This window comes from Bufo bufo, chromosome 1 (genome assembly GCF_905171765.1).
Source record: "Bufo bufo chromosome 1, aBufBuf1.1, whole genome shotgun sequence".
NCBI classification, from domain to species: domain Eukaryota; kingdom Metazoa; phylum Chordata; class Amphibia; order Anura; family Bufonidae; genus Bufo; species Bufo bufo.
In genome coordinates, this window is record NC_053389.1 from 117353247 (window position 1) to 117363572 (window position 10326).

Here is a 10326-nt window from a genome sequence, read left to right on the forward strand (position 1 = left end):
AGAGAGACAGTTATCAAGTATACAGCCATCATTATATTACTTACAATTGCCTGTATAAACCTTGGCATTTGCAAATTTGCACCCATACCTCCCAAAGGCCAGGGGTGCAGAATTCATGTGCCAAGGTGGGAACTCTGCCTTTTAGGGGTATTCCAATCCAAGATTTTAATATCCTCAGGATAGATCATCAATATCCAACCGGCAGGGGCTTGACACCCTGAACCCCCCCGCCAAGCGGCTGTTCGGGAGTGGCCTAGCGATGGAAATAGTACACAGCCTCATCCACTGTATAGTTTATGGAGCTGGTTACTCTAGCACTGCTCCCATTGAAGTGAATGGGAGCGGGACTGCTAGTTACCAGCTCTGACCACTACACATTGGACGGAGGTGAGGAAGTACCAGCTCATCTGAGGGGAAGGGGGGGCAGATCCACTCAGGTCAGATATTGATGACATTTCCTGAGGATAGGCCATTAATATTAAAATCCTGAACAACCCCTTTTAGGTCCCATACACATTATACTATTATGGACTGAACACGAATGAACAGGACATGTTGGGTGTTATAGTTTCTCAAAAGCTAGAGAGCCACAAGTTAAAGACCACTGACTACCACATTAGTGAATGAGCTACTGGAGCTGAGCATGTTATAGGCCCCTTTACATATTCAAGCTATGGAGGGGTCCTCCTTATATGCCATTATATTGAGTATTTGTCCACCAATCTACAAGATGGCTGCCCCTTCTCTCCTCATGTTTCTGCCCCCCCCCCCCCCCCCATAATGCAGTTCTCTGTTTTTTATTGGTGCTGTGTGTATAGGGTCTTGTGTGGCGATGAAAGGGTTAAATCGAGGGGCTCATCTGCTGTGTTTTTCTTAGTATCCTTAAATCCCCTCTTTCTCCTTAAATAGATCTCGCTGTCCTTTGAACTTATTTATGGCATTTCCTTCATTAAACAGCTAACGTTTTCAATCTGCTTTCCACTCGGCCTGGTCTTTGCTCCCAGCTTTGCCGTTTATGTCAGCGGACAGAACATCTTTTTCTGTTATCTTTAGATTACAAAGACCTTTCATGGTTTTGAATGTGTGTATCAAAGAGCGCCGGCTGCTTCATCTTTAAGACGGGAATTATGTGCGGCTGCAGGGAATCTCAACGGCAAGAGACTTCACATGTCACAGCCTTCATGTGACTCATTAACATGTGGAACGATTACACGTGAGCACAGTCCACCTAATGCACTTGGCTGCACTGGTGACTGAGCGTGTCGCGAGATCTGGATTAGTTACAGTCAAATAATCAAGTGTCACAGAGCAATCCTCCCTTAAAGGGATTTAAGGGGGAGAGGGGCTTCTTCCAAAACAGATGATCGCTAACGAGCGTTCATATCATCTTGCAGTGTAATACTGCCGCTGATTGCCCAATGAACGAGCAAATCCAAATCTTTTGACATGTTAAAAAATTATCGTTTGCAGGCGGCAGATCGTGGTGGCTAACAGCAACCTGCCACTGGCAAACCACTAAACAGCATGGGGACGACCGATGGCATAGTGAGTGCTCCTCCTCATGCTGCGGAGGAGATTACTGCATGCAATAGCAGCAGTTTCCTCCGCTAGCTAGGGAAGCAGTCCAATCGCTTGCTCAATTAGCCTTTGTAATACAGGTTTTAGAGTGGCTTAGGCTACTTTCATACTAGCGGCACGGACCTGCGGCAGGCTGTTCCGTCGGGTGAACAGCCTGTCGGATCCGTCCTGCCGCTAGTGACCGTGTGCCCCCGGACTACCGCTCCGTCCCCATTGACTATAATGGGGGTGGGGGCGGAGTCCTGGCGAAGGCACGGCAGCGCACGGCGAGAGGCTGCCGGAATAAATGTCGGACATGTCGTAGTTTTATTCCGGCAGCCTCTCGCCGTGCCTCCGCCGGAACTCCGCCCCCACCCCCATTATAGTCAATGGGGACAGAGCGGCAGTCCGGGGGCACACGGTCACTAGCGGCAAGACGGATCCGACAGGCTGTTCACCCGACGGAATAGCCTGCCAGAGGTCCGTGTCGCTAGTGTGAAAGTAGCCTTAGAGTGGTACAAAAAAAAAAATATAAGAGTTATGCCCACTGTAAAGTACATATTCTGCATCTTCAATGGATGGTTTCTAATAAAATTTTAAGCATGTTTTCAAAATTTTCCATTCTGGATGCCAACTCAGCAAATCAGGGGCAGGTTACCTCTGCGGCAAGTGATTGGCTGCGCAGGCATTTCCTGCCTGTTGAGCCAGAACCAGGGAGTAGAAACCAGCAGGGACCTGCTAAGAGTAGGGATGGGAGTGGTGGGAAATCGGTGAGGGTATGCTGAAATCATGACATATGCCCTCACTTCTTGATTGGTGGGATACATCTACCAGGACCCCAGATGATCCTCAAAATAAAGGGGCTTCATAACGAGGTGTTAAGCACTTTGGCTACGTTACAGCTTTGCCCTGCACAGAATCAATCCTGGCCAGTGGCTGTGCACACATCCCCAATGCACTCAAATGGACAGGAACATCACTATGCAGGGTATACGTATAGGGAGTGCAGAGGTAGCAGTTGCACCAGGGACCATGAACCTAAGCGGGCCCAAAAAGTCCAACTGCCCTACAAGAATACAGCAATATTATAAATGGCACAGGATGGAGAGAGCCCTTCTATAAATTTAGCATTTGGGCCCTGGAGTTTGAAGTTAGGCTACTTTCACACTAGCGTTCTGCTGTCCGCTCGTGAGCTCCGTTTGAAGGGGCTCACGAGCGGAGCAGAACGCTTCCGTCCAGCCCTGATGCAGTCTGAATGGATGCGAATCCGCTCAGACTGCATCAGTCTGGCGGCGTTCAGCCTCCGCTCCGCTCGCCTCCGCACGGCCAGGCGGACAGCTGAACGCTGCTTGCAGCGTTCGGGTGTCCGCCTGGCCGTGCGGAGGCGTGCGGATCCGTCCAGACTTACAATGTAAGTCAATGGGAACGGATCCGCTTGAAGATGACACCATATGGCTCAATCTTCAAGCGGATCCGTCCCCCATTGACTTTACATTGAAAGTCTGAACGGATCCGCTCAGGCTACTTTCTCACTTAGAAATTTTTCTAAGTTATTAATGCAGACGGATCCGTACTGAACGGAGCCTCCGTCTGCATTAATATGATCGGATCCGTTCAGAACGGATCCGATCAAGCGCTAGTGTGAAAGTAGCCTTACGCTGCCGAAGTGATCCTTTCCCTGGATCAGGTGAGGGTCTCAGACGTCAATAATATGTGACATGTCCTATCTATATGCTCTAGAGCTATAAAATGGGAATACCCCTTTAGCAAGGTTTCTCACTATGGGGGGTTATCAAGTACTGTACTCCAAAATTCTGGCTTCAAAAAGTTGTAAAGTGGATTTTGCTACTTTTTGGGCTTATTTGTACAAACATTCCGTAGCATTTAGCATTTTTACATCCCTCAATCCAGTTTTAAATTCAGGCGGGGAAGTGGACGTGGTTAGCTGTCTTAATTAGTTTTACTCCAGATTTATCAACTGAGGCTTTTTAAAAAGTCACAAAAATTGCTGCAATCTTCCTCCAGTAAAAGTGCAGAAAGTAGAGTAACATCTCAAGACAAAAGTGACTTAAAGATACTGTGTGACATTTCATAAATTTGGGCCAAATTACAGCAAAACAGACTTAAAAATTTAATAGATGCTGGAAAATATCTAATTGTGTGAACATACTCTATGGGGTTTTCCCATCTGTAAAAATAATGGTTATGTCGATAGGATATGACATGACTTACTGATCGTTAGGTGTCTGACCTTCAGAAACAAGGGGCTGTCTCGACCTTAGTGCTCTGGCATAAAGTTTGCCTGCCATCAGTTGTGCGGAGGACTGCAGCGGAGCTCCTCTTAAATGAGTTTATTTCTTGTTTTTTTATGTGAAAGTAAGGGTATGGCCAGATGTTCAGGTTTCTGGATGCAGTTTTGTAAAGAAAGGAGTAAAGAAAGTAAAGGAGAACAAGAAAGAAGTATATGCTACTTCTCTCTTTTTTGAATTCACTCCTGGTTTTGGCTTCCAAAACTGCATATGTAAACGGTAATACGCGGCCGTACCATATAGAGCAGTTCTTATGCTACTGACACTGCCTCTTTTTCAGTGGTTCTATGAAGTCTTACAAATAGATTGGCGAAGAACTGTGCCTACATCGCAGCAAAGAGGACGATACCAGGTTTTCCATTAGCTTTTGCTTCCCTCTGCTGGCAACTTTGGCATATTACATCAATCAGCAAACAAAAAAATCCAGTCTCATTAATAGGGTATAAATATTAATCCATCAGAATAACAAAATAACAAAAAATAATACAATCACTTATAATAAAGGACACTTCAGTGGATTTTCCTAGTCATTGTGTATAATCTTGTACAGCTAATGATGGATGCATAGGAGACAGTTATCAAGCCATTTATACAAAAAAACTGGCATCAAAAAGTTGCAAAGTTTGGCAGATGCCCCGCTTGTGCAGCGTCCCATGCTACGGCAGTGGTCTACTGCTTAAAGGGGTTGTCTCACTTCAGCAAATGGCATTTATGATGTCGACATAGTTAATACAAGGCACTTACTAATGTATTGTGATTGTCTATATTGCTTCCTTTGCTGACTTGATTAATTTCTCCATGTCCTTATTACACTGCTTGTATCCATGGGGTTACAGCCACTGCTGCAAGGCAGATATTTACATTAATATTCACATGAAGTTGACAGACGTCACCACCCTCCACATGACATAATATTGACGCGTTTCAGGCTGCAGGTAAGGAGAAAGAAGGTCCCGGAGACAAATAGAGTTCCTCTATCAGCTTTTCTTTAATATTCACATGAAGTTGACAGACGTCACCACCCTCCACATGACATAATATTGACGCGTTTCGGGTAAGCACCTTCTTTCTCCTTACCTGCAGCCTGCCACGGGAACACTCCCCTAGGGCCTCTGGAGCCGGGACCATATACTCTACTACGGAGGTGAGCTGGATCATATGTTTATCCAGATATTTACATGCATGCCTATACATGTTTCCATGGTCTCGGCCACCAGAGAGGGCAGCACATTTTCCTATAGTATGCAAGCACGACCACCACTTCTGGATTGCAGGGAAGTCATAACCCCTGGATACGAGCAATATAATTTGATGGAAAAATAAGTCAAGCCACCAAAGAAAAGAGGCAATATGGACAATCACAATACATTAGTAAGTGCCTTGTATTAACTTTCTCTACATGGTAAATGCCATTTGCTGAAGTGAGACATCCCCTTTAAGGGGTTAAAAAATGTGTTTTGTATGCTATAGAAGGATTTAACAGGCCATAGTTGCCTTTGCTAGGTGGGACTGTTCCACCTTACCCATAGGGAGGAGTAGGTCAGAACAGAGCAAGACAGTGAAGTGTAAGGAAGCAAAGACCAGTCTTGAGAAAGATCTAGCCAGAGAGAGTCAAAAATATGTAAAGAAAAAGCTTTAAAACCAGCTTAAGAGGAGAAAAAAAGAAGAAAAGAGACATCTTGGAGCATACCATTGTTGAGAGGAGGTGTGAGAATAAAACACTGTGGAGATTATTTGTTTGACAGACTTATGGACTCCACAGCTAATTTGTCCAGGAGATGAAAGGCTTCAGAAGCCTGGACATGCTTTAGATGCAGACTGAGGATCTCCTAAGGTCCACATCCCACAGAGGACATTGTAGATCCACTTGTGAGTAAATAGCAAAGTGAGAGACAGTGAGATAGTGCAGAAAGTTGCAAGTGAAGTGCGCACCCCTATTTCTAGATGCTTGTATTTGAGCTAAAGAGAAGAGGTGCAGTGTGAAGAAGATTGCTCCAGAGAAGGAAAATTGGCCTATAAACTACTATTGCAGCTGTTGAGAACTGTAAGATCATTGGAAAGTGCAAGTCTTTCTAAGAACTGCCAGTCCATGATGCTGAGAACTGTCACTGCTGTATATGAACTTTATCTGCACGTAAAGAACTGTTCATCTGCTAAACCTGCCTCATCATTGCCTCACACCCTGCCTTGCACCTCAAAATGAATTACCACCAAGGGCACTTCGAACTACCACCAGGCAGGAGAGCCACAAAAACAGGGTATGCCCTGAAGGGGAGAAAACGTGCACCCTTCTCATCACTGCACAGCCCAGGGGAGCTACAGAGAGAGGACTACTACCATACCTACTACCCCTACATTTGCTACTACCACTTCTATCCTCTCCACTCAGGCAAATTTGGTTTTTTTCCCAAAAAGTGGTAATGAGGGGCCAGGCACATTTGCTACAATCTACGCCAGTAAACTAATGTAGATTATACTTCAAATCTACACCAGCTGCCTTGTTGGTGAACATTTTAGTTATGGCATACACAAATGTACAGATGCACCAAAATTATTTACACATGTGCCTCTTAATAATTGGGGTTTATCTGACACCAGCAGGGGATAGATTAACCTTTTCCATACCGCCACTTGATTATATATGTTGACAGTAGGGACTTTAAATATGGCGCCCAATGCGGAGCAGGAGCCATAGACATTGGGTGCCTGCTGTTTCACACAGCAGACACCTGAGGCTAATGTCTCAGATGCTGTGGTTAAATGTGCCAATGGCATCTGAGAGGTGAAAAACCCGGGGTTGGACCAGCTGCCTCGGGCGGCGATCGGGGTATCATTTGGTTGAAACTGAAAGCCTTGGTCTCACTGGAAAAAACAGGGATTTCAGAGTTATAGTTCCTATGGAGCTCTGCAGGTAGCAGGGCACCATAAGAACATAGTAATAGAGCATTAAATTGATTTACCAATTCAATGTAGTCAATTGCAGAAGCAATTTAATGATTGTTTATTATAGTCACCTACGTTACTTAAAAAAGGTTAAGAAATAAATCAAAGAAGGTTTTAAAAATATAAAAAATATTTTTAAAAAATTATCCCCCTTTCCTCAGAATAAAAATAAACAATCAAAAAAATAAGCATCATAGACATCATCACATCCAAAAACACCCATACTATTAAAATATGGAAATATTTATCCCATATGGCGAATGGTGAATGTAAGACACTGATCTTAATAAATGCCCCCCTGTAAAAAGGGTTATCCAGAGCATAATTATTTTTCAAAAAGGATAATTAAAAAAATATTAAAAAATAAAAATACTAGTGCCGCCAATTCAATGGTCTCTTCAGGTCTCTGTATACAGGCCTGCAGTCAATTACTCACTATCTAACCATGCAACTACTGCAGCCAATACTGGCCTTGTTTGCACATGAGTGTTTTTGGAGACCAAACAGTTCCATAGAAGTCTATGGGTCAGTGAATACGATGGACAAAACACAGAAGGCACATGTGTTCTGTCTGTTTTTCTCTAATCCATTGCATAGTAAAATATTTTAATTTTTTTTTTTTTAAAATGCCTTTTTTGCCCTTAGGGCAGGCTACACAAACATTTTTTTTTGTAAGATTTTTCCAGTTTTAAGATTCAAGCTACTGCTGTTGTCCACAGGAACATATTAAGTTGTGTGCACCCTAATGCACTTCTTGTGGACTGCAGATGTTGCCTGAGATAATAAAAAATCTTGGGCAAGTCCTAAAATGGTTTAAAGGGACACTGACAGGGCCAATAAGCATATTGAGGTATATATATGGCAGTACAGGTCTTATAATGGGTATTACAATCATCTAAGTATCCCCCCTGTCCACATTATACATACAGTAAACTTAAGTTTTATAACCTGCTCCAACGGTCTTCAATCTGCCCAAGGGGCGGCGTTTCACCTCTCTTGCGCCCAGCCAGCCTCCCCCAACTGCCGCTTTGAAGCGCCGCCCAGCTCATGAATATTCAGTTTGCTGGGCGGCTTCTGCGGTCCCCGCTCTGAAGCGCTGCGCTTAACAGTGCCCGGCGCATGCGCCGGATCTTGTGAAGTCCGGTACAGTAAGCGCCGCCCAGCTCATCAATATTCACTTCGCTGGGCGGCGCTTACTGTCCCCGACTTTACAAGATCCGGCGCATGCGCAGGGCACTGTTAAGCGCAGCGCTTCAGAGCGGGGACCGCAGAAGCCGCCCAGCAAACTGAATATTCATGAGCTGGACGGCGCTTCAAAGCGGCAGTTGGGGGAGGCTGGCTGGGGGCAAGAGAGGTGAAACGCCGCCCCTTGGGCAGATTGAAGACCGTTGGAGCAGGTTATAAAACTTAAGTTTACTGTATGTATAATGTGGACAGGGGGGATACTTAGATGATTGTAATACCCATTATAAGACCTGTACTGCCATATATATACCTCAATATGCTTATTGGCCCTGTCAGTGTCCCTTTAAAATAAAAAATCATTATACGATAAAAAAGGATCCCCAACACCATTCTGTTATCTCGGCATGTAAGTTTAGTAAAATTTGGGGAGCAGAATGCATGACCCCGCTATCACCCCTGCTCTAAAGGACATAGTTAAGAACTATAAGCTGACCCTGAATTCTTTAGTCTACAGAGATGAGAATCAAGTGCAATGCTGCCCTCTGGTGACAGAAGCAGGGTACTATTACTGACAGCAGAAGTGCCTTGAAAATACTGGGTAATTATATATGTACTGCAAAAATGTTGCTTCATTGCCTCTGTGTTCACGCCTATACCATGTGTTTAAGGCTACTTTCACACTTGCGGCAGAGTGATCCGGCAAGCAGTTCCGTCGCCTCAGGATAGGTCATCAATAACAGATCGGTGGGGGCCTAACTCCCGGCACCCCCGCCGATCAGGTGGTTGAAGAGTGCTGTGTTCTCTTCTCTGTTTACCAGCTCGCCGTCGCAACTGCAACAGCAAGCAGTGTAATTACACCTATGGCTTCCCTATTCACTTCAATGGGACACCTCCCCGTCTATTCAAGTGAAGCAAATGGCAACGCCATAGTTGTAACTACACTGCTTGGCAAGCAGGTAAAAAGATAAGGCAATGCTTGCACAATCGTTGGTTGATTTTCAGAGCTGATCGTCGGAGGTGCTTGGAGTCGCCCCCCCTGAGTGCTGGCCTAGTGAGAAGCAGGAGAAGTGGTGCAGACATCTTTCATCCCTACTAAATTCATAGAAATATATAGCTATATCCCTCTCTAGACAGTGGAGAAGGAAATTGTGGGGGTATTATATATGAAATGTATCTCTGGGGCTCTATGTGAGGGACTATTTTAAATGTAAGGGAGGAATGAGTTAACAAGAGATGGAGATGCAGCTGCTTGATAACCCCCAGGGATAACCCCTTTAACCCATTCCCGCATAATCACGTACATGTATGTGAGGGAATGCAGTCTCTTGCAGCATCCTCACGTGCATGTACCCGATGTGATCGGGGCCGGCTGTTAATGATACGCATAGAGCGATGCGATGCCAGCGGATTAACCCTTTCACATGCCATGGTCAGTGCTGACCGCAGCACGTGCAGGGTTTACAAAAAGAGGGGGCTCTGACTCCATTGGCCCCCACGCGCTGCGCTGACATGGGGCCGATGGTTGCCATGGCAGTTCCGATGCCTTGCACAGGCATCGGAGCCTGCCAGCTACGGAAGCCCATGAGATCCAACCTGAGAGCTGGGTCTCCTAGGCAACTATCAGCATCCTACTGTGTAAGATGCTGACAGTTCAATTACTGAATTGAAACAGGGATCAAACCCTGAAAAGGTGAAGTCCCACAGTGGGACAAAAATAAAAAGTAAAAAAAAGTTAAAAAAAATATATTTTTGTTAAAATAATAAACAAAATTAAAGTTTCAAGTAAAGAAAAAAAAAGCTCCCTCACCATAAAATCGTGTTTAACCACCTCCCGTCCGCCCATAGACTAAAAACGTCCGGGAGGTGGTTCTCTATCTCTGAATGGACGTTCCTGAACGTCCATTCAGAGACTGCAGCTGCACGCTAATCGTGCAGCTGCAGATTGGGTTGCCCGGCAACCCTTAGAGAAGGCAGGGACAGTGCCCAGTGTCCCTGCCTTCTAGATCGCTGTATACACAACACTCACCGAGCGCTGTGTCTGCAGAGAAGGAAGCGCTATGCGCTTCCTGTTCCAGCCCGGCGGTCATGTGACCACCGGAGCCGGGTGAGTGCAGGAGCTGTAAGGTCTTCTACAGACCTCGATCAGCCCTGCACTGAGGCTGTACAGCGCTGTGTAGTGCTGTACAGCCTCTCTGGGGGGTGCATTTCTCCTGTAACTGGGGCTACTATGTCAGCCCCAGTTACAGAAGAAATCAACAGTGAAAAAAAAAAAGTTAAATGTCCCCCAGAGGTCTTGTATGACCTTATAGGGGACGAAAAGTGTAAAATAAAA